The sequence below is a fragment of the Balaenoptera ricei genome, chromosome 2 (genome assembly GCF_028023285.1).
Source record: "Balaenoptera ricei isolate mBalRic1 chromosome 2, mBalRic1.hap2, whole genome shotgun sequence".
Taxonomy (NCBI): domain Eukaryota; kingdom Metazoa; phylum Chordata; class Mammalia; order Artiodactyla; family Balaenopteridae; genus Balaenoptera; species Balaenoptera ricei.
The window spans coordinates 40,492,788-40,518,070 of NC_082640.1; positions in this window are offsets into that span (position 1 = coordinate 40,492,788).

The window sequence follows — 25,283 nt, forward strand, 5'->3', positions numbered from 1 at the left end:
TTAAACTTCTTTCTCTTCTTTTATCAGACACATAGCATAATTGAACACATTGTTTCACTAGAGATGGAAAGATTTATTGTTATTGTTATCGTTTTTTGAACAAACACTTCAACAGTTTTGCATGAAAATGACTTTCAAGTTCATCTCTTTCATGAGCTATGCTTTTATCCCAACAACACCCAATATTCCCAGAAATATCTTAGAGTCTCCTTTTACATGTTGCTTTCTAAATTCACATCCTTCTTTGCTTTTTCTCGCCACGCCTTATTCCTTGCTTCACTCAGGTCATGTTTACCAATAGTCAGTCAATGGACCAAGTTCTCTGATCAGGGTCACAAGTGGGAGAGGTTTTGGAGCCATCAACCTGTATCATGAGAAGTCAAAGCAAATGCCTGCATTCCATGAAATAGGAATCTTTGATCTTTTTTGTGACTTGATCTCAAACTCTTCAACTGTTTGCCAGTGGTAGAGATAAATACAGACTGATTTATCTCTTTGCTCTTTCAATGAGGCTGTTTGTAGTGTCAGGTCTTTAATAGTGGATTTTGAAGACAGAAACATGGTCATTAGCAATATGACCTTGGGGGATGTTTTATAATTTCTGGGTGTCTCAGTTTCCTCATCTGTAAATTGGGGATAAAAACTGGACCTAGCTTACAGTGTTCTTGCGATGCTTATAGAAACTCAGTGTTTGTATTTTGAAAGTACTTCATAAATGGCAATTGTTTGTTATAGTTAAGCCCTTTTGAGACATTGCCACATATTTTCAGGAAGGTTCCTAGGTGTTGGCAGAGTATGCTCTGCATTTTTGAGTTGTTTTATCACTGGAACCTGGTATAGTCTCAAGTACGTAATAATTGCGCAGAAAATGATACTTTAATATAAGGAAAAAATATCTCAGGGATCAAAACCACAAGCTTGGGGTCTGAATTATTTAGGATATCAATTTAACTACAGTAAAAGAGAGAAACTCAAACTAACAGGGACATAAAGAAGAAAGAATTTATTTCTCTGCCACATAAAGGTCCAGAGAGATTCACGGGCTAGTGAAGTGTTCTATAATCATCAAGAACTCAGGCTGTCTCTGTCTTGTTGCTCTAAGACTTGCCCTGCAGCTGCCACTCATAGTCCTAGAGAGTTGCTGTAGGTACTGTCATCACATCTGTATTTCAGCCAACAGGATGAGGGAAAGAAGAGGGGAGGAACATTCTGTTTCCCCGAAGGTACAGACTCAAAGTTATACAGTTTACTTCTTCTTGTGACCCACTCCTCTTGCCAGCCTCATTCATCAAGAAGGTTGGAAAGTGCACTTTTTAGCTTGGCAGCTTCCATTCTATAAGAAAGTCAGATTTTATTTTATATGTAGATGGCTGGCAAAGTGCCCTGGCATCTTCCTTAAGGGCCCGAAATGCCACGTTGATCTGCACGGAGGTACTATGTCCAAGGGAATAGCTCTGGTGTATGAGCTACGAAAAAAACACCCATGCTCAGCCATTGCCCTAGAGGAAGAGATCCTAATTTATCTATTTCAGTTAATGGCATGATTGATCTTCCAGTCGCCCAGGTTGGCCTCCTTGGAGGCTTCTCTCTCCCTCGACAAAAAAATCCAATAAGTTTGTCTCCTCTAATGCCTCTTACAAACATCTCCTCTTTTCAACCCACACTAACACCCCAGTTTAGACCTAATTATGTACCACCCAGACAATTGCAATTACATCCAAATTGGTCTCCCTTCCCTCAGTTTCTTTGCTTTGCAATTCATTCTACAATACAACTGCTAAGTTAATCTTCCCTGAACACAGCTATGATCATCTCTGGCCTGCTTAGAAATTTTCAATGGCTCCCCACTGCCTATTTCACAAAAGCCAAATGCCTCTATCAAGGCGCCCTGCATTCTGACTCAGGCCTACCTTTCTAGCCTTATTTACCCTTCTTCTATAAATCTCATGTTCCATGGATTGCTCCATATTTTCCCATGTCTACCCACCTGCAAAGGACTATTTTGCCCATCATGGAACGCATCATCCCCTTTCTGTGGGTTGAAACCATTCCCATCTTTAGAGTTCAGTGCAAACACCACCCCCAAAGATTGCTTCCTGCAGGGAAGAGATAGTCACTTCCCATGAACTGGCTTCAGAATTTATTTTAGCTCTTTATTGTGAAATGTCTTATATGCAGTTTTAATGAGACAACTCATGTGTGTACAGCTCAATAGGTTTTTATAAGGTGAATACCCTCATGCAACCAGCACACAAAGGAAGAAAGAAAGCATTAGCACCCCCCAGTAGCCCTCTTAAGCCTCCCTCTGGTTATAACTTTTTTATACCCACTTAGAGGGTAACCACCATCCTGACTTCCAGCATCACAAATTAGTTTTGTTTTTGTATCTTAAGTAGAAACACACAGTCATTAATCTTTTCTTCCTATTGTCTTTTGGATTCAACATTATGTTTTAAAGATTCACTTGTATTGATCATTTACTCTCTTTGCTATAGAATATTCCATTAGGTGAAAATCCTACAGTCTATTTATCTCATTTTATTCCTGAAAGGTGTTCAGGTATAGTTTCCAATTTGGAACTATTACAAACAGTGCTGCTATGACCATTCTAGTTCCTGTGTTTTGGTGAACGTAGGTCTGCATTGGAAATACTCGGGCATGGGGTGTCTTCTGTTTTAGTTGATAATAGCAAACAGTTTTCCAAGGTGGTTTTACCAGTCAACACTCTTAGCAGCAGTGAACTAGAGTTTCAGTTGTTCCATATCCTTGTCAACACTTAGTAATTTCTGGATTTTTAATTTTTGCCATTCTAAAATGGATATTTTGGGAATTCCCTGGTGGTCCAGTGGTTTGGACTCCATGCCCTCACTGATGAGGGCACGGGTTCAACCCCTGGTCAGGAAACTAAGATCCCACAAGCGGCATGGCCAAAAACATAATAATAAAATAAAACAGGTATTTAGTGATATCATATTTTAGTTTCAATTTGCAATTCTCTAATGAGTGATGGAGTTGAATATCTATTTCTAGATTTATTAGTCATTTGAATATCCTGTCTTGTAAAGTGTCTTTTTACATAGTTTGCCCATTTTTCTATTGGATTTTCTATCTTTTTTCTTATTGAGTTAAAATTTCTTATAATCTTGGTATGATTCCCTTATTAGCTATTTATGTTGTAAATTCTTACATACATTAAAAAGTATTTAAGCTCAATAAGAGCAGGGAAAATATCTTTGAAAAAAAAAAACATTCTCTCTGCAGAGTCAGACACAGTGCTTGGCATATAATAGGTTCTCTATAAAACAGTTGCAAAATGAATGAATGATTCAATAAACAACCTTATCATGTGCAGATATTTTTGAAACAAGGATCCTCTTTCATGTATTTCTCGTCCTCATCCAATGTTGCATTCACAGTGGTTCATCTTTGTCAAGTGAGTGACTGGAAAACCTCCAGCAACTAGAAACCTACTGTTGCCTGAAAAGTTCCCCAGAATAGGGCTCTCGCGGTAGTGACCCAGTGGAGACTCAGCAGGCTGCATCCCTCGTGTTGCTGTTGTGAAGGCTTCCAAAATACCTTGCTTACCCTTGCAAAGAAACGCTCAGGTTTTTCAGCCCCTGGATAACTCCAAAAGTAGGATTTTAAAAATTCAAAGTGCCCATATGTTCAGTTTGAACTGAGAAATGGTCTCATGAGTAATTAAAAACAGTTACAAAAGCAATGGAGTTGTAACAATTGAAATATCACACACATATGTGTGCACCAAATTAGAAAACCCCGTAATACTCAGTCACTGACTATTTCTGTGACGGTGGGGCTTGTGACACAGAATGAGCATCCTCATTCAATGCCTACAACTGAGAGTTCAATCACACCTCAGAGATTTCACCATTTTTTCTAGAGCTTGCTTCTGTTTGTAAGCCGTGTGCTTTGCTTCAGTGAAAGGCTTTCAGCTAGTGATTGTGGCTTTACGTGTTTCATTGCCGCTAGTACTAAACAACCTAATAATAATAAGGAAATCAGCATATTTGTACTGTAGCATTTCTCTTTTCTCAAGCAGGTGTGTAAGTGATGAAAGATTTCTTTTTTCTCTTTTTTGATTTTTGCACCACTGCATTTAAAATAGAAATGTATAATGTACATGCTGATTTCTGAATCAGATGAATTTAATTCCTGCATTTCATTCCACAAGTGATTTTCCCAACCCAATTAGGACTTGGGAGATCGATGAGCACAAAAGGGGGGTAAAGATCTAGTTATAAGGATGCCAAGAAAAGCTTGGAGTGGTCTTGCAGAGTTAGGAGCTAGATATTATGGTGGAAAAGCACAAACCGATGCTCTAGAATAAGGATTAACATGCCTTTTCTGTAAAGGCCAAGCGGGACATACAACTCTGTTATAAGAACTCCACTCTGCTGTTGTAGTGTGTGCAAAAGCAGGCAGAGACATATACATAGATATAAAAGAATGAGTGTGGGTTTGTTCCAATGAAACTTTACTTACAAAAACAGACAGGGAGGCAGATTTGGCCTGTAGGCTGTAATTTGCTGATTCCTTGTCTAGAAGATTTGGGTTTCAGTTCTGCTACTTATTAGGTTGTGGTCTTCCCTTATCCATAATCTCACCTCCGAAATGGGGCTAATAATACATGTGGTACCTGCTACAGGTAGTAAGGATGGCCTGAGATGTTGTAAAAAGCCTTATAAACTCATAAACTCTATGTACAAGGTAGATGTTAAAACCATACAATTTTAGAATCAGAAAGAACCCCAGTATTAATATTTTCCAACATCTTTGTTTCTAAAATAATAAAGTCAAGACTCAGAGAGCTTAAGATAGATGCTAAAGGTCACACAGTGAGTTGACAACAGATTCAGAAGATAAATGCCATGGTGATGGGTAGGATCAATAATGAAGAGACAGTAGTTCATGTAACTCCCTTTCTAAATCACACATCTTCACATCCCTTCGTTTGCAACACGACAATACATATCAGCTCTTTCCTCTCCTACTTCCAAGATATCCTAGAAAGCAGTGACCCTTTCTCCCTAGGAAAGCACCTGGTCTCTGAGCCTGAAGATGTGGGATGGACCTGAGAGCACCTTTGTCTGCAATATGTCCACTTTGCTCTGAGAACAGGTGAGGTAGGAGAGAATACCCAAGTGGGTGATTGGCCACTGGCTCCTTGGTTTTCCTGGCCATTTGTAATTTACACAGCAATTCGAGTGCAAGGAGAGCCAGAGCAGGGGTGTGCCCAGGATATAGACACCCTCTGAATTCATCCAGACTGTTTAATGGAAGTTGTCTAGATCTGGAGCTATTCTACATGACACAAAATCTATTTGCTGTAAGGCAAGCTTCCTTTTGGAGCAATTACTACTGCAATAGGCCAAGTACTGTGTTCACTTCTCTTGAGCCTTTTTTCTAAACCTCAATATAAGAGCGGGATGGTTCTCCCCTCTTTCTTCACTGCATACCCACCTGTGAACAAACTGAAGAAACAGTCACTTCTAAGATGATTCTATATGAAAAGAATCTGAGATTTAAGCATTCTATTCTAGTGGGGAAAAGTAGAGTAGGAATAAGAAAACCAGAGTCTAGTCTTGGCTCTCCCATTGAACATATGTTAGGTCTTGTGCCTATCTCTTCCCATTTCTGGACTTCAACATCCTCAATTACACAACAAAATGATTATGCTAGATGATATATAAAGCCTTCTCTCAACATTTTTTATTCTTCTACAAACCTGTGATTCAGTTCTGTTGATGATATCTCTCTTTATATATTCATGAGCTATTTTTATTGAGCACTCACTATGTCTATAGAAGCTTTCCCAAAAAGTTGAAGTCATGACACTATCGAAATGCTTAAAATTCACTTGGGTAGACAAGGCAGGATATGACGAATACTTGATGAATTGCAACATGATGAGTGTTAAGGATGAGTCAGAAAACATGGTAGCTTGGGTCAGGGAATGTTTCTTTAAAAAGGTCAAACTTCATCGAAGGTAGAATTTGATCTTAGCATTAAGTGACAAAGTAAGAAGATGCTGCATTTTTAAAGGTTGGTAGAACTTGGATATACTGAGAATAAGACAGGATGGAAAGGTAAATACCAACAGATCTTCCATTTAGGGAAAGTCCAGCTGGAAAAGAGTACTTGAGAAGAATCAGAAGGTAAGTTTAGATAAGAAGTTTGGCACATAAAGAAGGATGTCTTTGAGGGCCAAAATAAGAAAGTTGGACTTTTTTTTTTCTAGAGGGAGTAACAGGTAATTGTCTGAATATTTCTGGATAGTTGAATTAAATGATAACAACCATGTATGATGATTATCTGACAGCAGCATATTGAATAGATTGAAAACAAGTAAACTAGATAAAACAGAGACTATTTGGGTAGCTATGGAAACAAAATAGATATGAGGTAATGAGATGCTAGTGGTGGTAAGAAAGGACAATTGTAAGGGATTGACACATATACATTATTGATACTATGTGTAAAATAGACAACTAATGAGAACATACTGTATAGCAGGGGTCCCCAACCCCTGGGTCACGGACCAATATCGGTCCGTGGCCTGTTAGGAACTGGGCCACAGAGCAGGAGGTGAGTGGCGGGCAAGCGAGCGAAGCTTCATCTGCCGCTCCCCATCGCTCCCCATTGCTCGAATTACCGCCTGAACCATCACCACCCCCACCCCCAGTCCGTGGAAAAATTGTCTTCCACGAAACCGGTCCCTGGTGCCAAAAAGGTCGGGGACAGCTGCTGTATATAGCACAGGGAACTCTACTTAATGCACTGTGGTGACCTAAATGGGAAGGAAATCCAAAAAAAGAGGAGGTATATGTATATGTATAGCTGATCCATTTTGCTGTACAGCAGAAGCTAACACAACATTGTAAAGCCACTATACTCCAATAAAAATTAATTAAAAAAAGAAAGAAACATTACTGATGAAGAATTGACAGAACTTTGCTCTCTTATTAGGTCTGGAACTTAGACCAAGGAAGAGAATTATTCCAGGGTTTTGTAATGACAATAACTCAATTGCCATGCATGTAGTTTTCTTATTTTTTGATATGGGTAGACTGTTGGTGTATAATCCTAGATGTTAATGTTGTGTGACAAGACATTTATTTTATCTGTAGGTTTCACCACATAATACCACCCAGAAGAGAGGGATTCTGGCAGGATTTATTTCTCTATAAAGATTTAGGACTATGTTGATTTCTGATTTGAAACATGTGCTCAACTGCACCTATTTCTCAGGTTATTAATTTTGAGATCATTCTTACTTCATCTTTACCAATATTAATGTCTTAGGACTCTCCCTCATGATGAGGTGATTTGGTCCATGTCATTTGTTCTGTTAATTCTTTTAAAGCCACAATCTCTCATTTTTTTTTTTTTTTGTACAATTCAGTGGCTTTTAGTATTTTCATACAGTTGTGTAACCATCACCACAATTAATTTTAGAACATCTTCATCGCCCTTATAAAAACTACATAACTGTTAGCAATCACTGACCCCCAAGCCCCACAGTCCTAGGCAAACACTAACCCAATAATTCTGTCTCTATGGATTTGCCTATTCTAAATGTTTCATACAAATATAGAATTATACACTATGTGGTCTTTCATGACTTGCTTTTTTCACTTAGCATAATGTTTTCAAGGTTATTTCATGTTGTAGCATGTATCAGTACTTCGTTTTTTCTTTTTTTTTTCCTGACTAAATAATATGCATTGCATTGCTATATAACATTTACTTATTCACTCATCAGTTGATTGTCATTTGGGTTGTTTCCTCTCTTTCTTTTTTACTATTACGCATAAAGCGGCTATAAAAATATGTGTGCACATTTTGTTGTGTACATATGTTTTCTAATTTTTCTTGGGTATAACTTAGAAATGTTGGGGCAAGTGGTGACTCTATGTTTAACCTCTGAGGAACTGCCAGACTGTTTTCCAAAGGAGATGCACTATTTTACAGTCTCATCAACACCATATAAGTGTTCCAATTTCTCCACTTTCTCTCCAACATTTATTACTATCTGTCTTTTTGATTACAGCCATCCTAGTGAGTGTGAAGTGGTGTCTCAGTGTGGTTTTGTTTGCATTTCCCTAATGGCTAGTGATGCTGAGAATGTTTTCATGAGTTTATTGTCCATTTGTATATCTGCTTTGGAAAATTATCTATTCAGATCTTTTATCCATTTTTAATTGTGTTATTTTTTTATTATTATTGAGTTTAAAAGTTCTTTGTATATTCCAGATACAGCTATTATTTGCAAATATTTTCTCCCTTTTGTGGGTTGTCTTTTCACTGTTTTGATGGTATTCTTTGAAATGCAAAATATTTCAATTCTTATTAAGTCAAATTTATCTATTTGTTTCTTTCATAGCTTGTCTTGTTGCTGTCATGTCTAGCAAGGCTTTGACTAACCCTAGTTCCTAAAATTTACTCATAAACTTCCATCTAAGGGTTTTATAGCTTTAGCTCTTAGGCTTACATCTATGACCCGTTTGGAATAAATTTTTGTTTATGGTGTGAGGTATGAGTCCAACTTTATTCTTTTACGTGTGGATATGTAGTCGACCCAACACCACTTGTTGAAAAGACTCTCCTTTCCCCATTGAGTCATCTTGTTACTCTTATCAAAAATCAATTATCTGTAAATGTGACTTATTCTGCTTTTAATTTTTAACATATGGTGTTTTAGGAATCTAGGAAACTACTGGTGACAAAACTCTGTCACACAGAGACCAGATGTCAAATCAAGGCTAGAGGTGACTGCATCCCAGACCCATATACTGCACAGCTGGCCTCTAGTTAACTGGTCCCATTTCATGTTCCAGGCACCTGATGAAATGGAGAGTTGAAGTCAAGAGAAGTAATGACACTAATGATATTAACAGTAGTAATAATAACTGTAAATATTGAGTACCTACTATGTACCATGGACTGTTTTAAGCATTGTATCATATAATCCCTGCAACCACCTTGCCCAGGCAGATACCACCGAAGAGAGAGAGAAGTGAAAAAAAAAAAAAAAATGTAGTGCAGAGAAATTAAGGAACATGTTCAAGGTCACTTAGCCAGGAAATGACAAAATGAGATTTAAAGCTAGACAATGCATTAGAGATCATCTTACCAATCACTACTGTAGACTTTCTAGACTTTTCTCTAATAATTTTTTAAAAATCACCAATTTCCCAAAGTAAATTGATTTGGGTTTATTTTTTCTTCATGTGTACAAATGTTGTCTCTGTGTTGTCACCACTGTGTGACTCACATGAAGAAGAATCTAGGTGTTGAGGTAAATCGTTTCATATTAACCAAGGAGAGGCCATTAAAGCCGATGAAAGTGTTCTGAGTTTTACTCCAGGGTTGCAAAGAAGAAACCATGATTTTGTCTTCACAGGATTTATTAAGTCAATGAAAGGGAGTGCCCATAACAGTGTTGTGTATGTAAAGGCTGTTTCTGGATGTGTATTTTGGAAAGATCATGGCTTCTGGAGTCAAATAGTCATGAATTCAGTGTACGACATGGGTTAAGATCTTAACCTCTATGAACTCTCATCAGTGAGATAGAAACAGTAAAACATTCAGGATTGTTATGAGAATTTCCAGATAATAATACTGCCTAGCACAATGCCTACTGCATAGAACAAATGCAATAAGAGCTATTTTTACTTTTATTATGATGGTGGTTATTTTCTTCAAATGGGAAATGGCTTACAAAACATGGCTAAAAGCATGTTTAAAACTCACACATGGATTGGCAAAAAGGAGTGCTATTGTATACCTTTCAGTAAAATTAGAGAAAATATACTACTTTCCGGAAACTCAACACTACTTTCCATCTGCATTATCTCCTGACTTGAATGGTTGGGTGCCCACAGCCCTTTTGCATTAAATTTTACATAGATTTTATGACCCTATTATTACATGTAATATCTGAATACTCCAACTTCTCAGTTCCTCTCTGTCTCCCTCCTTGGTGTGGTAGGAAATAAAGTTCACAACAGCATTATAATAGTTCAGCCAGAATTCAAAAGTGGGGATTACCATGTAGTTATCTTGAGGAAATTACAAAAATGTATACTTTTTATGTCCATATATAAAAATTGCGTTAAATTTAGGGCAAGCCAAAACATGTCCCAGCTTGAGTTTCCAGAGCTTATGGCTTCATAATGCTGTCCTCTCTTTCCCCCTCTTCACTTGAAAAACAAATAATAAACAGAGCCAGAGTAACTTGGTTGGTCCTGAAGAAAGATGGAGTTCTTTCCTTTCTGTTTTGTATTTTTTATTTTGTTTTGTTTTCCCCAGGGGACAAGGGATGCTCTTCTCTGAAATGGGTGCCTGTCTTTACAGGCTGCCTCTGGGACCCATATGTGTGTCCCATTATGATCCAATCTTTGGTTCATCTGTTTTATTCACAAACCCTCTGGAGCCTTGTAAAGCTGACCTTTAATATGAGCCCCTCTTAACATTAGGAAAGGATCTTCAACTAGCTTTTGCTCCTAGAAACTTCTTCAACAGTCCACTAATCTGTTTTTCATCTTTTGGTACCCACCTCCCATACACATGACCATGTGTGCCAAGCAGGTATAATCCAGAAGTTCTTGGGGAAACTGGCTTCACTGGATGTAGAGTGCTAGTCATTCTGAAGGTAGAAGGAAACCTGGGTACCAACGTAGTCAGTATTTCTCAACCACAGATGTTTCCGTACCCAGTGAAACCCAGAAGCAGTCTATGGACCCAGAAACTTAACAAAATTCCTAAGAATTACCTTTTCCATGACCCTTATGCCCACCAGCAAATATGATAAGCCACCTCCTGCCCATCTTGTCTGTCAAAAGCTAACAAAGTAATGACCTTATATGAGTTTTTCCTCTTCTTCACTTGGTTTCTTTGTACACCACAAAAATCCTTGATGTTTGCTATTCTACCCCTGCCGGTGTCTCCCTCCCAGTTGATTCTCACACAAATTTCTTTATCTTCAGTTAGAATTAATTGGTCCAAAGTGTTGATACTAAGACGTACAGGCCTGGGAGTACACAAACCCAGGAGAATAAGGAGCCTGTATCACCACACAGTTGGCTTCCCTGAAGTGTTAGGTGAAAGTAAGGCCACTGATTGGGCCTGTAAAGTGTTCTGGGGCCCACATGATAGGTGTCTGGGGAGACTGTAAGGATTAAACAAACGGATAGCATTAGATTGTATCACTGTCTTTTATTGTGCTATAAAATGGCTCATTTGGGGGGAAAATGTGCATTTAAACTTTTCTGCTGAGATCAAACGTTGTGCTAGTGGTTTTCAACATAATTCATTTGTTCCTTTTTCTTCTTACCCTTTTGACCTCCATCCCCAGATTTCTTTCTTTCTTTCCTTTCCTTCTTTCTTTCTTTCTGTCTTTCTTTCTGTCTGTCTTTCTGTCTGTCTTTCTTTCTTTCTCCCTCCCTCCCTCCCTCCTTCCTTCCTTCCTTTTCTCTCTCTCTCTCTCCCTCCCTTTCTCTCTGTCCTTCTGGCTTGAATTTAAACCTACTAGTTCTGCCATTACTAATTATGTGACTTTTTGACAAGCTTATTAAATTCTCTGAGGTTCATTTTTTTGGATCTCTAAAACTGGGATAATAAAACCTCTCTCATAGGCTACTGAGAGTTTCAAATGAAACACAGTATGTAAAAGACACAGCCTTGCATTTTTCTTAGGCTTCACAGGTACTGAGCATATGTGAATTAGTTTTTACTTCTCCCTTCCAAAAAGTTACACTGCAAACTACAGATGGGGACATCTATGGCCTGATGTGTCAACTCTTGTAGAACAGGAATCAGTGTGACTAAATGGGAATTGTCCACATGCACAGATGCTCCCACTGTCCCCCAAAGACTTCCCTGGACAGGGGAGAGGGTGCTAATGATGCAGGTGACTGAAAAAAAAAAAAAAATTGGCTTCAGTACATTGAGATCTACCAGTCGTAGGGGCTGAATTGGATCCCCTGAAAATTCATGTGTTGAAGTCCTAACCCCCAGTATTCCAGCATGTGACTGTATTTGGAGATAAGGTCTTGAAAGAGGTAATTAACTTAGAATGAGATCATTAGGTTGGGCTCTGATCCAACATGACTGGTGTCCTTCTAGGGAGAGAAGATTAGAACTCAGATAAGCACAAGCACAGAGGGAAGACCACGTGAAGACACAGGGAAAAGACAGCCATCTACAAGCCAAGGGGAAAGGCCTCAAAAGAAGTGAGAATTGTGAGGAATAGTGAGGCCTCCAGAACTGTGAGAAAATAAATTTCTGATGTTTAAGCCCCTTGGTCTCTGGGACTTTGTTACAGCAGCCCTAGGAAACTAACAAAACCATAAACCCATGCCTATATTTCTGTAACTGTAAAATTAAGCTCAGCTGTAGGAGGAGAAAGCAGAAATACTTAGGTTATGAAGGGTCTAGAGTTTAGAAACACAAAGGGAGATTCTTGGTCAAAATAACTTGTTCGATGACCAATGAATGGTCTGACTGTCCTGGCTACAAAATGTAGGCTAAACAATTGAAGAAAAAGCGTGCTTTGACTTGAAGCTGACAGGCTGGTGTCAGTCACGCCTCTGCATAATGCCTTTTCAGCAGCTGCTGAGAATTATCTCTGCCTTTTAATCCTCTCATTTCAGAGTTGTTTCAGGCAGATTATTCTTAAAAACCTCATGCAATTAATATAAATTATTTAGATTGGCTGCTTTAGTGAGTGTCAGATTTTCCAGCATAGGACAAGATGTTATTACTATTATTACTATTAATTGCTGTGTTGCAGAGCACATATGACAACTGGACTTGAAACTGGGGGGAAAAAATTGAGGTTTAATTATAGCAAAAGTTTATGAGCAGGAAAACTTGGAATTGGAATCACCGTTTTCCATCAAAAGTTTACGGGCAAGAAAACTTGGAATTGAAATCACCGTTTTCCATCAAAAGTTTACCTTATGGTAGTTTCTTGGAATGTGTGGTTTAGAGATAAACTGCATGGCTGGCCTCACGGATTTGTCCCATACTAGCTGTGTAACCTTGGTCATGTGCTGCTCTCTCTGTGTCTATTTTGGTGACTAAGATTAGGGTCTACTCCATGAGGCTGCTGTGAAGTTGAAATGATTTAATACATGGGAAGCCCCCAGAATAAGCCTCGTACATCATAATTTCCAAGCACATGAGAGATCTAATTATTAATATTGTTATTATTAAATTCAAGAAAGTAGCCCAAGGGGCAATAGTGTCGTATGGTAGACAAGGAGTCAGACCAACTGAGACCTGAATCCCAGCTCTGTCAATCACAAGTGACTGAGTAAATAACTTGAGTTATTTGAGCACAAGTGCCTTAGCTCTCTACCTCAGTGGCGGGCCAGGTGTGTGATGAATATTAATTGCTCATATTTACTGATGCTATGACTTCCCAGGTACTGTGCTGATAACCTTACTGCGTCTACTAAGTTAACACTCTCTTCAGATTTGTATCCTACCTACTCATTATTTTCATTTCCTAGACAAAGAATTTAAGGCTTGGAGACAGTGAGCAATTGGCTTGGGGTCACTCAGCTTCTCACTGGCAATGCCAGGCAGTCTGACTCCAAATCCTAAACATTGTACCCAAAGCACCTGGCATGGTGTGGGTCTTGTAGGAGTTGGTTAATAACTATATTTTATTTTGTTTTTAAATGGAGGGCAAATCACCCATTTCCTTGAGATGGTATCCTGCAGGAGCAAGTTGTCTTATATTTAAAGAGGAAGAGTTGATACAAATTAAAATGGGCATAGCCTATCAATAACTATCCTTGATCTTATCAATGATTATCCAATCTCTCCCTACTCTCATCAGCCTCTTAATCTGATTTCCAGCCCTTGAACCCTGCTCTTTGGAGCTGAAATTTACTTATACTTTGCTAAAACTTATAGCAAACATTAGATTGAATGACTGAGATATCACCCACTTATTTATATTCATGCTGATCACAGTTGGAAAAAACAAGCTTTAATAATTATAGCCAATTAAAATAAATAATTCAAGCCCCCCCCCTTTTATTAGAGTGCTTTGTGCTACATAGACTTCTTGAATGAATATTCTGTTCACTTTGGAATCACATTGCTTTCTGCTGCTGCAGACCACCATTCTTTCATGGAAGAAATATTTATTGAGTTGGTACTAAGTCTTAGAGACTATTGTGAGTTCTGGGAGCATAGTAGTGACAAAAACATTAAAACACCCCTACCCTAATAAACCTAACATTCTAGAGGAGGGAGCCAGACAGTAAGTAAATGAATGATGCCAGAAGGTTATAAGTACTTTGGAAAGGCAGCACGTTGTAATGGCTGGGTGCAGACTGTGGAGTTAGACTCCTTGATTTCAGTCTCAGCTCTGTCTCTTGCCGACTGTGTGACTTGGACAAGTTATTAACTTCTCAGTGCCTCCATTTTCTCATCTATAGAATGGGGGTGATAATAATACTATCTATCTCATAGGGACATTCAAAACTTATATGAGTTAATATCTATAATGGTACCTAAAGGAATATATAAGTGTGTTCTACATAAATGTTTGATAAATGTGGAGAAAAATTAACCAAGGGAAGACATAGTAAGTTTTAGAGGAGATGTCATACAGTTTGTAACAGGGAAGTCACTAAGAAGGTATTGTTTAGCAAATCTGCTGGATATGTTTGAATAATAGCATGGACATGGGGTATGAAAGAAAAGGAAGTGTCAACAATGGCTGGAAGGATTTTGCCCTAAAAAGGAATGAATGAATGAGATGAGGAAATTGGGGTGCAGCAGGTGTATGATGGGGGAATATGAGGAGCACACATTAAGTTTGAGGTGTGGGGCTTCCCTGGTGGTGCAGTGGTTAAGAATCCACCTGCCAGTGCAGGGGACACGGGTTCCATCCCTGGTCCAGGAAGACCCCACATGCCACAGAACAACTAAGTCCATGTGCCCCAACTACTGAGCCTGCATTCTAGAGCCCATGAGCCACAACTACTGAAGACCGTGCACTTAGAACCCGTGCTCCCCAACAAGAGAAGCCACCGCAATGAGAAGCCCGCGCACCACAATGAAGACCCAAAGCAGCCAAAAAATAAAAAAGTTTGAGGTGTGTTGGGAATCTTTAATGGAGACATAGAAAGGTAGCTGCAGGAGTTTAGAGTTCAAGAGAGAAGCTCATGTTGGAAATATAAATTTTGGAGTCATTGCATATGGATGGTATTTAAAGCTATGAGACAGTATGGGAGCACAAAGGAAGTGAGGGTAGATAAGGAAGAAAAGCAAGAATGAAGTCCTAGATGACCCAAATTAAAAAAGAGGAGAAATCAGCCAAGGCAACTGAGAAACGGCCAGCATAATGGCAAGAAAACCAAGAAAGTAATGTTCTGGATGCAGAGTGAAGGGGGAAAAGTGTAAGAATTTGGAGAGAATGATCAGCTTCCCTAAATGCTGCTGACAAGTCAACTGAGGCTGACAATTAGCCATTGGAGTTAAAAATGTAGAGGTTATTGGTGGCCTGGAGAAGCATGGTTTTGGCGGAGTGATGGGGGCAGATACTTCACTGAATTTAAGAGAGTTATTTTAAGAGATAGTTGAAGAAGAGGTATGAGACCATGAGTACAGGCAACTCTTAAAGAGCATTTCTGCTATAGTAAGAGGTGGGAAGGCAGCGTGTAAATGCTAGAGTGGCTAAGTATGGTGGTGTAGAAGTTCTCTAATGATTGCATCGCTTTTCTTAATGAAGTAGGAATCAAGAATACAAGCTGAAAGAAAGAGTTAGGGAGATGTTAGAGGTTTGAATAAAACAGCAAACGTATAAAATTGTTCTGCTGGAAGTGAGAGAGTAAGTGGACCAAGGATTTGGCACTGGATTTCTGGACGCTATTAAGAGCCCACTTGAAGTTCATGTGTACATATTTCAAGGGACACTAGTCAGAGTGTTTGTGTGTTTTCCAACTGCCATGCTCTTTAGTTAGGGTACATGCATGAAGTAGGCAGAGAGTGGGACTTAACTAGGGTTCTGCTTTTGCTAATTGTGTGTGATGAAGGGGAAGATGAGCAAGGAAATTAAGGGTATATGTATGGAGTGATTTTTAATAAATACAATGGAATTTGAACTGGGATGGGGAGTAGAAAGAACATCAGGAAGAGAGACAGTGAAAAAGTTCAGTCAAGATTTTATTGGAATCAAACTAAAGAAAGAATTATCTGGAATGATAAGAAGTGGTGGTCAGAGAGTGGGGTGCATAGAACTATGATTGTGGAAGGGTTGTGGTTATTGGTAATGACTGGGTCTGGATTATGAACATGGAAGTGGGTGGCTAAGGTAGAGTGAAGGATGTAATCAAAGGGAAAAAAGGCTCAATGAATTGAGATACTGAGGTGTTGGATAGGTCATTGCATGTGTATAAGAATTACAAGGACTTCCCTGGTGTGCAGTGGTTAAGAATCCGCTTGCCAATGCAGGGGACACAGGTTCGAGCCCTAGTCAGGGAAGATCCCACATGCCGCGGAGCAACTAAGGCCGTGCGCCACAACTACTGAGCCTGCACTCTAGAGCCCATGCTCCGCAGCAAGAGAAGCCACTGCAGTGAGAAGCCCATGCACTACAGTGAAGACCCAATGCAGCCAAAAATTAAAAAATAATTAATTTTTTAAAAAAAGAATTATTAACGAATAAGAGTAGTGCTGGAAAGAAGGTCAGCCTGGAGGAAAAAAAAAAAAATCTTCCAGAAACTAAGGGGAATGACACAGGACATGACTGAAAAACAGAAGAGTTGTTCGTGATCTAATCTGATGTCAAGGGATTCAAGTAATGAGGCTTTAGAGGGAGAAGTGAGGGATGGATTGAGAATAGTCTCGAAGGGCAGGGAGGAACAAGGACACCTTGCCACCTCTAGGCCCAGTAGCTGTAGGGCTGTGGCAGTAACACAACTACCACCTGAGAGGGCTTCAAGGAAGTAGTTCTTGGGGAGACTCTGGTTTCAGTTAGAGTGAGAAGTTCAAGAGGAAATTCAGAGAATAATTGGAAGGCGGAGGAGATTGAGTTGCTGAGGGACTGAGAATTCTAAAGGGTGCAGGGGGATGGTTTTAGAAGTTGGGGAGTAGTAAAAACAGGGAATAGAAGAGGGGGCATGCAGAACCTTATGGGGATTAGAGGGAAGGGGTGGGGTGACCTATAATTTACTTCTAACAGAAACAGGAATATGGGGCAACAAGAGATTAATCCTAATGGATTAATCCATCAAGGTAGGTGATGGTGAATATTGGGTAGACAGGTTTGTAGACTGGGATTCCCAGATCTCTGTGGATGGAGACCCCTGAGGTGCTCTTAGTTTGTCAGCACCCAGAACAGTCTTGATCACTGGTAGGGAGGGGTGGATTTACTCAGTGTGCAGGGCTCCCCTCTGACAACTGTGAATGGAACTGAGGAGGTCTGGGAACTTGGGCATCACTTAGGCCTCTCTTAATACTCCTTAATGGAGTGTGAATACGTTCATGCAAAGCTGCACTGACTAATGGAGTTGGGCACTCATTGACCTACCTGCTGCTAGTTTGGAGGCTGAAAGTTTTCACACTGCGGTTAAATAGACTTCACAGCTGGCTGTGTTGGATCGTGAACCCTTTATGGAGGAGACGTGCCACTGGCAGTCAATCAAAAGCATAAGTCTGTTGTTCCAGGGATGTGTTTAAACAGATCCCTTGGGCAGTGGCTGCAAGAAAATAAAAACTCCTCTAGCCAGGACATGCCCCAGGTTTCAAGTTTTCACATATGCCCTGGGGCCTGAATTCCTCTGGTCTTCCCAAGCTCCAGGTTCCAGAGACATTGCAGTACCATTCCATTTTGGTGTTTCTCCTTGTTGACTCTTTCTTTGCTGATTCCTTCTTTTTTTTTTTTTTTTTTCCAGTTTTTTTCCCCTTGTTCTTTATTTTTTTCCAGTTTTATTGAGAAATAATTGACATACATTACTGTATAAGTTTGTCATACAGCTTGATGGTTTGATTCACTTATATTGTGAAATGATTATAGAAATAGGTTCAGCTAACATTCATCATCTCGTATAGATACAAAAAAAGAAAGAAGACGTGCAAAAAGAAAAACATTTTTCTCCTTGTGATGCGAACTCTTAGGATTTGCTTTCTTAACAACTTCCCTGTATACCGTACAGCAGACAGCAGTGTTAACTATATTCAACTATACCCCAATATAAAATATTTTTTTAAATTACAAATTTCCAGTTATAAGATAAATAATATGAGGGATGCAAGGTACAACATGCTGATTCCTTCTGAGGGTAGCAGACCGCTGAATCCCAGGAAGTTGCAGTGCCCTGTGTCTACTGTTCATGCTAATTTGGCTCTGCTGCAGAAGTGTAAGTCATTCCTGGTGCTCCGCAGGGTAGAAATCCATAGGTGGATGGACAAGTATATAATAAGTGGAAACATCAGGCAGGCACTGCTGGCAAGCTGTAAGTGGGAGGGGAGCTGGTGAAGAACACTGACAGGCAGTGAAGAAAAAACAGTGACAGGGCTTCCCTGGTGGCGCAGTGGTTGAGAGTCTGCCTGCCAATGCGGGGGACGCGGGTTCGAGCCCTGGTCTGGGAAGATCCCACATGCCGCGGAGCAACTGGGCCCGTGAGCCACAACTACTGAGCCTGCGCGTCTGGAGCCTGTGCTCCGCAACAAGAGAGGCCGCGATAGTGAGAGGCCCGCGCACCGCGATGAAGAGTGGCCCCCGCTTCCCACAACTGGAGAAAGCCCTCGCACAGAAACGAAGACCCAACACAGCCATAAATAAATAAATAAATAATTTAAAAAAAAAAAACAGTGACAGAGAATGAATTCCCCGAGGGACAATTAGCCCACCATGAAAACATACCCTAGTGAAACAACTCTGAGTTCCAAAGACAATTCTCAATTAAGTCCTCAGATGGTTTGCTGCTAAGAGCTGATGAATTGGTTTATTCCCCATTGCTCTCTGCAAAGTACCTTCAAACACCCACGACTCCATCTGTTTCATTAATAAGTTAACTTAAATCCATAAAATTAGCAAAGAAACAGAGCAACCGGTCTGTGATAAGTGACCAGAATTCATTCCTGGGGTAGCCTTTATAGGATACTCTGCAGGGGTAAAAGCTGAAGAATAAAGATATTTCAAGGATAAAATTTGCTTTGAGTTTCCATTTTTTTTTCCAGTACATAAGATAGGAGAAAAAGACCAGGCTTATGGGAAAAATAAGTTGATTTCATGGTCTTTTCTTGTCATGTTCAAAAGGTAAACATTAGGACTCTCCAATAGGACACTGACCCAAAGGCAGCTTTATACTGGGAGACGTATCAGTAGTTTCACATGGAAAGTCTTACAAAGTAACTCCTGGCCAGTTTCTCTTTATCTTTCTAAAGTTATGACTGAGTGCGGATTAAGACTGTACAGCATTTACTGTGCCGTGGTCTGGACCTTGAGAGCAAGAGGGTTCGGATAAGAGTCAAAGCCAAGAATAATGAGAATTGTTGGGGGAACTTGTCCTCTGCCTTTCACGGAGGGGAACTTTGTCCTGCTCACCAGTAGGGAAGAGTGGTTGGTTTTTGTTGGCCCTGCCAAGTGGAATAAAATGAAAAAGGAGAAATAATTTCAGTACTTGCCCAAACCCAGCTCTTTGGTGACCTTGGCAAGATAAAATTTTATAGAGTGGTAGGGGCTGATGTCAGATGAGGAAGCATCGAAAAGCATGGGAAAGGAAGAAGTGGAGACAGCCTGTATAAACAACTCTGGAGAAGTCTGGCTATTAAAAGAGAGGAAAAATGAAGCAATGGCTTGGACAGGGAAGAGTGATGGTCCTTGGATAAGGCAATTTTACGCTGAGATACTGAAAGTTGTAGGCTGATGGGAGTCATCCAGAGGCAGATGAGAGGAGAAAGTAATGATGTGGGAGAGAAGGGGAAACATTGACAGAGGAAGTATTTGAGAAGGTCAGCAGAGGGGGAACCCCTTCAATAAGAGGAGGAGCATTTAATGCTGAAAGGAGGAAAGAAGGAAATGAGAGCATGATGGGGCTTAGCCATCCCAGTTGCATACCAACCAAGACGGAGCAGAGCTGTTGATAAATTGTGCCAGATATTTACATACAGAGAGAGAGTTATTGTTGATCTAAGCTTGACACATGCTTAAGTCTGAGCATCTCTCTTATGTGCAAACCTTGCATTTGTTCCCCAAATTTTGATTTTTTGAAAATGAGAGGGGGTGCAAAAATTATGCCCTTGTGATAAACTGCTTTTCATAAACTCATCATTTCTTAGGGAAAAAAATATGTTGCATTTTGCATATTCTAAAACAGCATCAATGGAATAGGGCAGAGAGAATATTATTTCTAAACGCTTATGCATCATCCTCTTAAAATGTTAATGTCCCATTTCCAGCTAAACAAATAAACCTCTACTACTTGGATGCAACTAGTTCTAATGAATGTGAGTGCCAGGCAAGAAAATAAAGAACCGGCTTTTGATTGCAGAAGCATCTTTCATACGGGAAAAAAAAAATTAAGTCATTATTTAAAAATTGCTCCATTAATGTACCATGAACAAAGGATGGTGAGCTTGAAAAGACTAAACAGCTTTTATTTTTGAGCACTTTATTTTCAACGGGATTATAAACAAGATCCTTATGAAACTCTTCAAACAGACAGAACACCAGGATGGAATACTGAACTGCTTTGGCCCACTTACTGTCTACCAGAACCAGTCTTGTTGTGCTTCCTTAAATGTAGTTGCAAGTTGTTTCCTTGTTGTTGTTGTTGCTGAGTTGCGGAGAAAATGGAAGCGGCATACAGATGCTGTTCTTTCTATAGTTGACAATGCAAAGCACCTGGGTGAATTAACGAAGCTATGAGAGACTTGATGTTTATCTGGGACAGCAGCAATGAAACCCACTTGAGCATCTTTATGTTAGAAGGTGATTTGGAAGATGATTCAAATATTAAACTGGCAGTGAAGGTGAGCTTGCTTCTCTCTCCCAGGCCATTCTGTTTCCTGAATTTGATTGAAGTAGGCATAGCAAATTTAAGGTTATTGCTGAAGCTATTTTATGTTTTTAGAGAATATATGTAATCATACATGCAAACACCCACACACATTCATATTCACATAAATATCATTGAGAGAGATCTATTCCTGAAAAGACCTGTGGTCTACTTTTGAGACCTGTGGTTTGGAGATGATTGAGAAGAATTTTCCCATTATTATGATGGAGACAGGCCAGCTTGAGGCCAGATAATCATAATTTGTAGGTGCACTGGTGGCTAAGAGGAACATACAACATCGTTTAGCTCAACTTCTGAGCCAGGGAAATATATGCCCTTTACCCTTGGGATGAAAAACTAGTTCTTAGGATGAAATGATACCCTCCTCCCAAATCGCCCTTGTATGTCCATAAAGGAACACCCAAGTATCTGAATATGAATCAGCTTCACCTGTACACACACACACACAGCTTTCTCTCTTATTCCTTCTATATTACTCCATTTTGGTTCATGCTCCTTTTTTTTTTTTTAACATCTTTATTGGAGTATAATTGCTTTACAATGGTGTGTTAGTTTCTGCTTTATAACAAAGTGAATCAGTTATACATATACATATGTTCCTATATCTCTTCCCTCTTGCGTCTCCCTCCCTCCCACCCTCCCTATCCCACCCCTCTAGGTGGTCACAAAGCACAGAGCTGATCTCCCTGTGCTATGCGGCTGCTTCCCACTAGCTATCTATTTTACGTTTGGTAGTGTATATATGTCCATGCCACTCTCTCACTTTGTCATAGCTTACCCTTCCCCCTCCCCATATCCTCAAGTCCATTCTCTAGTAGGTCTGTCTTTATTCCCGTCTTGCCCCTAGGTTCTTCATGACCTTTTTTTTTTTTTCTTAGATTCCATATATATGTGTTAGCATACGGTATTTGTTTTTCTCTTTCTGACTTACTTCACTCTGTATGACAGACTCTAGGTCCATCCACCTCACTACAAATAACTCAATTTCATTTCTTTTTATGGCTGAGTAATATTTCATCGTATATATGTGCCACATCTTCTTTATCCCTTCATCTGTTGATGGACACTTAGGTTGCTTCCATGTCCTGGCTATTGTAAATAGAGCTGCTCCTTTCTTTAGCAAGCTCCTGCTATAAGTATAAAGGAAACGTTGATCATCTTCCAATATATCATTAAGTTGAGGAAATGTGTTTTCAGGGTATATGGACACAGATGTGCACTTCACCCAAGCCTCTAAAAGTCATAAGGCTGGCAAAGATACATCCTACCTGAGAATGGCACAGGCCACTGTGTTCCTTATTCCAGCTATTTATACATAAGCCAAGGAAGATAAGCTTTCTAGTTATGTCCACACTGTGATAGCACAATGAATAAATCAACTGTCTAATTCAATCCAGCAAATTGTTAATTCAATTACCAAATAAAACTAAGTAAGGAAAATTAGTTAGTTGTCCTGATGTATTCTTACTACAAAAAATCTTTTAAAATAGATTATCTTACATCTATTAGAATGGCTGTCAACCAGAAGACAAGCGATAACAAGTGTTGGTGAGGATATGGAGAAAAAAAACACTTGTGCACTGTTGATTGAAATGTAAATTGGTACCATTATGGAAAACAGTATGGAGGTTCCTCAAAAAATTAAAAATAGAGAATTACCTGGCGGTCCAGTGGTTAGGACTCCACACTTCCACTGCAGGGGACACGGGTTCGATCCCTGGTTGGGGAACTAAGATCCTGCAAGCTGTGTGGGGCGTGGCCAAAAAAAATTTAAAATAGATCTACCGTGGGATCCACCAATCCCACTTCTGGGTATGTATCCAAAGGAATGGAAACAGGGTAAGGAAAAGATACCTGCTCTCCCATGTTTATTGCAGCTTTATTCACAATAGCCAAGATATGGAAACAACACAAATGTCTGTCAATGAATGGATAAAGAAGGTGTGGTATATGTATAAAATATGGAATATTATTCAGCCAAGAGAAAGAAGGGAATCCTGTCACTTGCTGCAACATAGCTAGACCTTGAGGGCATTATGTTAAGTGAGATAAGTCAGACAGAGAAAGACAAATACTATATGATATCACTTATATGTGGAATCTAAAAAAGCTGAGCTCAAAGAAACAGAGTGGAATGGTGGTTACCAGAGGATGGAAGGTGGGGGAATTGGGGAGATCTAGGTCAAAGGGTATAAATTTGCAACTAGAAGATGAATAAGTTCTGGGCATCTAATGCATAGCATAGGGATTATAGTCAATAATAATGTATTATATAATTCAGGATTGCAAAGAGACTAGATCTTAAATGTTCTCACCACAAAAAAGAAATGATAATTAAGTGACATGATGCAGATTTTAGCTAACACTACAGTGGTAATCATACTGCAATATAAAAATGTATCAACTCAATACAGTGTACACCTTAAATTTACACAGTGTTATATATCAATCATCTCTTGATAAAAATAATAAAATAAAACATCCGCTTGTGCTGGTTCTAACCATCTTCTCTTCCCATTCCTTTTCTGTCCTACTAAGTTAGTTGTTTTCCCCAAATTTCCTGTTGGAATCAATGAGGTGGCACTGGGCTCAGAGGAGTCGTAGAAAGGACGCTGATCTTTAAGAGTCTGACTAATAAAACATCTAAGGTTAGGATGGAGACAGAAGCTGAAAGCTGAAGAGCCCTTGACAGCAGACTAATCAATGTCATGAACATATCTAAAGAAAGAAGGTGCCAACTGAAGTAGGTGGGTGGTAAGACCCAAATACACACACACACATTCATAGCGATCCCTGAAGGGTGAAATCCCACTCATCTCCCAGCAGGAACCTAGGGAGATGTCATAGGAAGCACCGTGACAAAGAACATCCTTTGAGAGGGGCTGGATGTAAAGTGAAGCTCGTCAACCACTCATCTCCCCAGACCCCACACCACCATCTCTTCCCCTTCAAGGCAAAACACCTTGCCTTGATCACCTGTGCCTGAAACAAGAGTCAGGCTGGATGTACCCATTTTCCCTTACCCTTACTTCTAGAATTCATCAATTTCTATTGATGCTTACCTTGAAACCTCTTTCTGCTCTGCTGCCTGAACCTCGTCTCGTACATGTACTGCACTTTCCAGGCTCTTCTGCCAACTGGCTCCAGACTGGGCTAGCCCTTGGGAAAGCTGGAAGGCTGGGGAGATGGGTGCATGGGAGAAGGGGGAAGCCAGGGCATCGTGGCCTCTGCTCCACATCCGGGAAACACCATTAGCAGCAGCCACCTTTTCTCCAACCTCTCAGAGAGTCAGCGTCCTCTTTACAAGCCCCCTACTGGGTAATCCCAGCTGCTCGCTCTGGAGTACCTCTTCTCTTTGCTTCTCCAGCCAGGGGTGGCATTGCTGCCTGTCTTGTCACCAATTCTGGGTTGCTCCAAGTCCTCTTTGGCTTTGCAAAATTTCCATCACCCATGAAACCCATTTCCTTCAATAAGTTTCCCCCTGATTCAAATATACATGTGTTTTATTTTATTTTTTTTTAATTTTGACTTTAGACCCTGACATCCTCTGTTGTCATCAAGTCCCATTCATTTCGACTCTCACTGCCACTCCTATTCCAGGTCCCCAGCAACATGAGTGCTTTCCTAAGAAAGGAGCATTCCCGGGAACAGGGCCATGGGTACAGTTCTTTCCCAAGTCTTTTGCTTTCATCTCTTGCTTAAGAACCTAGGTAATTAACACATAACTGGCATTTGTTGAAAGCTTTCTTGAAAGCGTCATTCATTATGCACCCACACCAAGAGCACCACAAACGGGATCTCATTTAATCCTCTCAATGAGCCTGCGAGGAAGGCGCTGTTAATGATACTACCCACCAGGGCTCTTGGCCTTCCCCAGTCATTAGAAATTGACTAGAGGCCAGATAAGAATTTCAGGCAAGGCTTTATTGGGGCCCCTGCTGCAGCCGGTGGGGGAGGGGTGTGGAAAACAAGTAACAGCTTCCCTTGTTCACTCCCCAAGGCGGGGCGAGCTGGTTCCTTATATGGGGTGAGGGTAGGTAGGGGTGTGTCCAGGGGCTCGGGCTGGAGGGGTGGCTTAGGTAGATTGCCCACCCCTTAGGTGGTGTTGAGTTCCAGGGGGCATGTGCAGTACCCTGCTTTTGCTCCCAACACCCTGTCTTTGCTCCAGGCTCTTCAGAAGTGGCAGCTGGGTTGCTTTTTGGTCTTTTTATATCT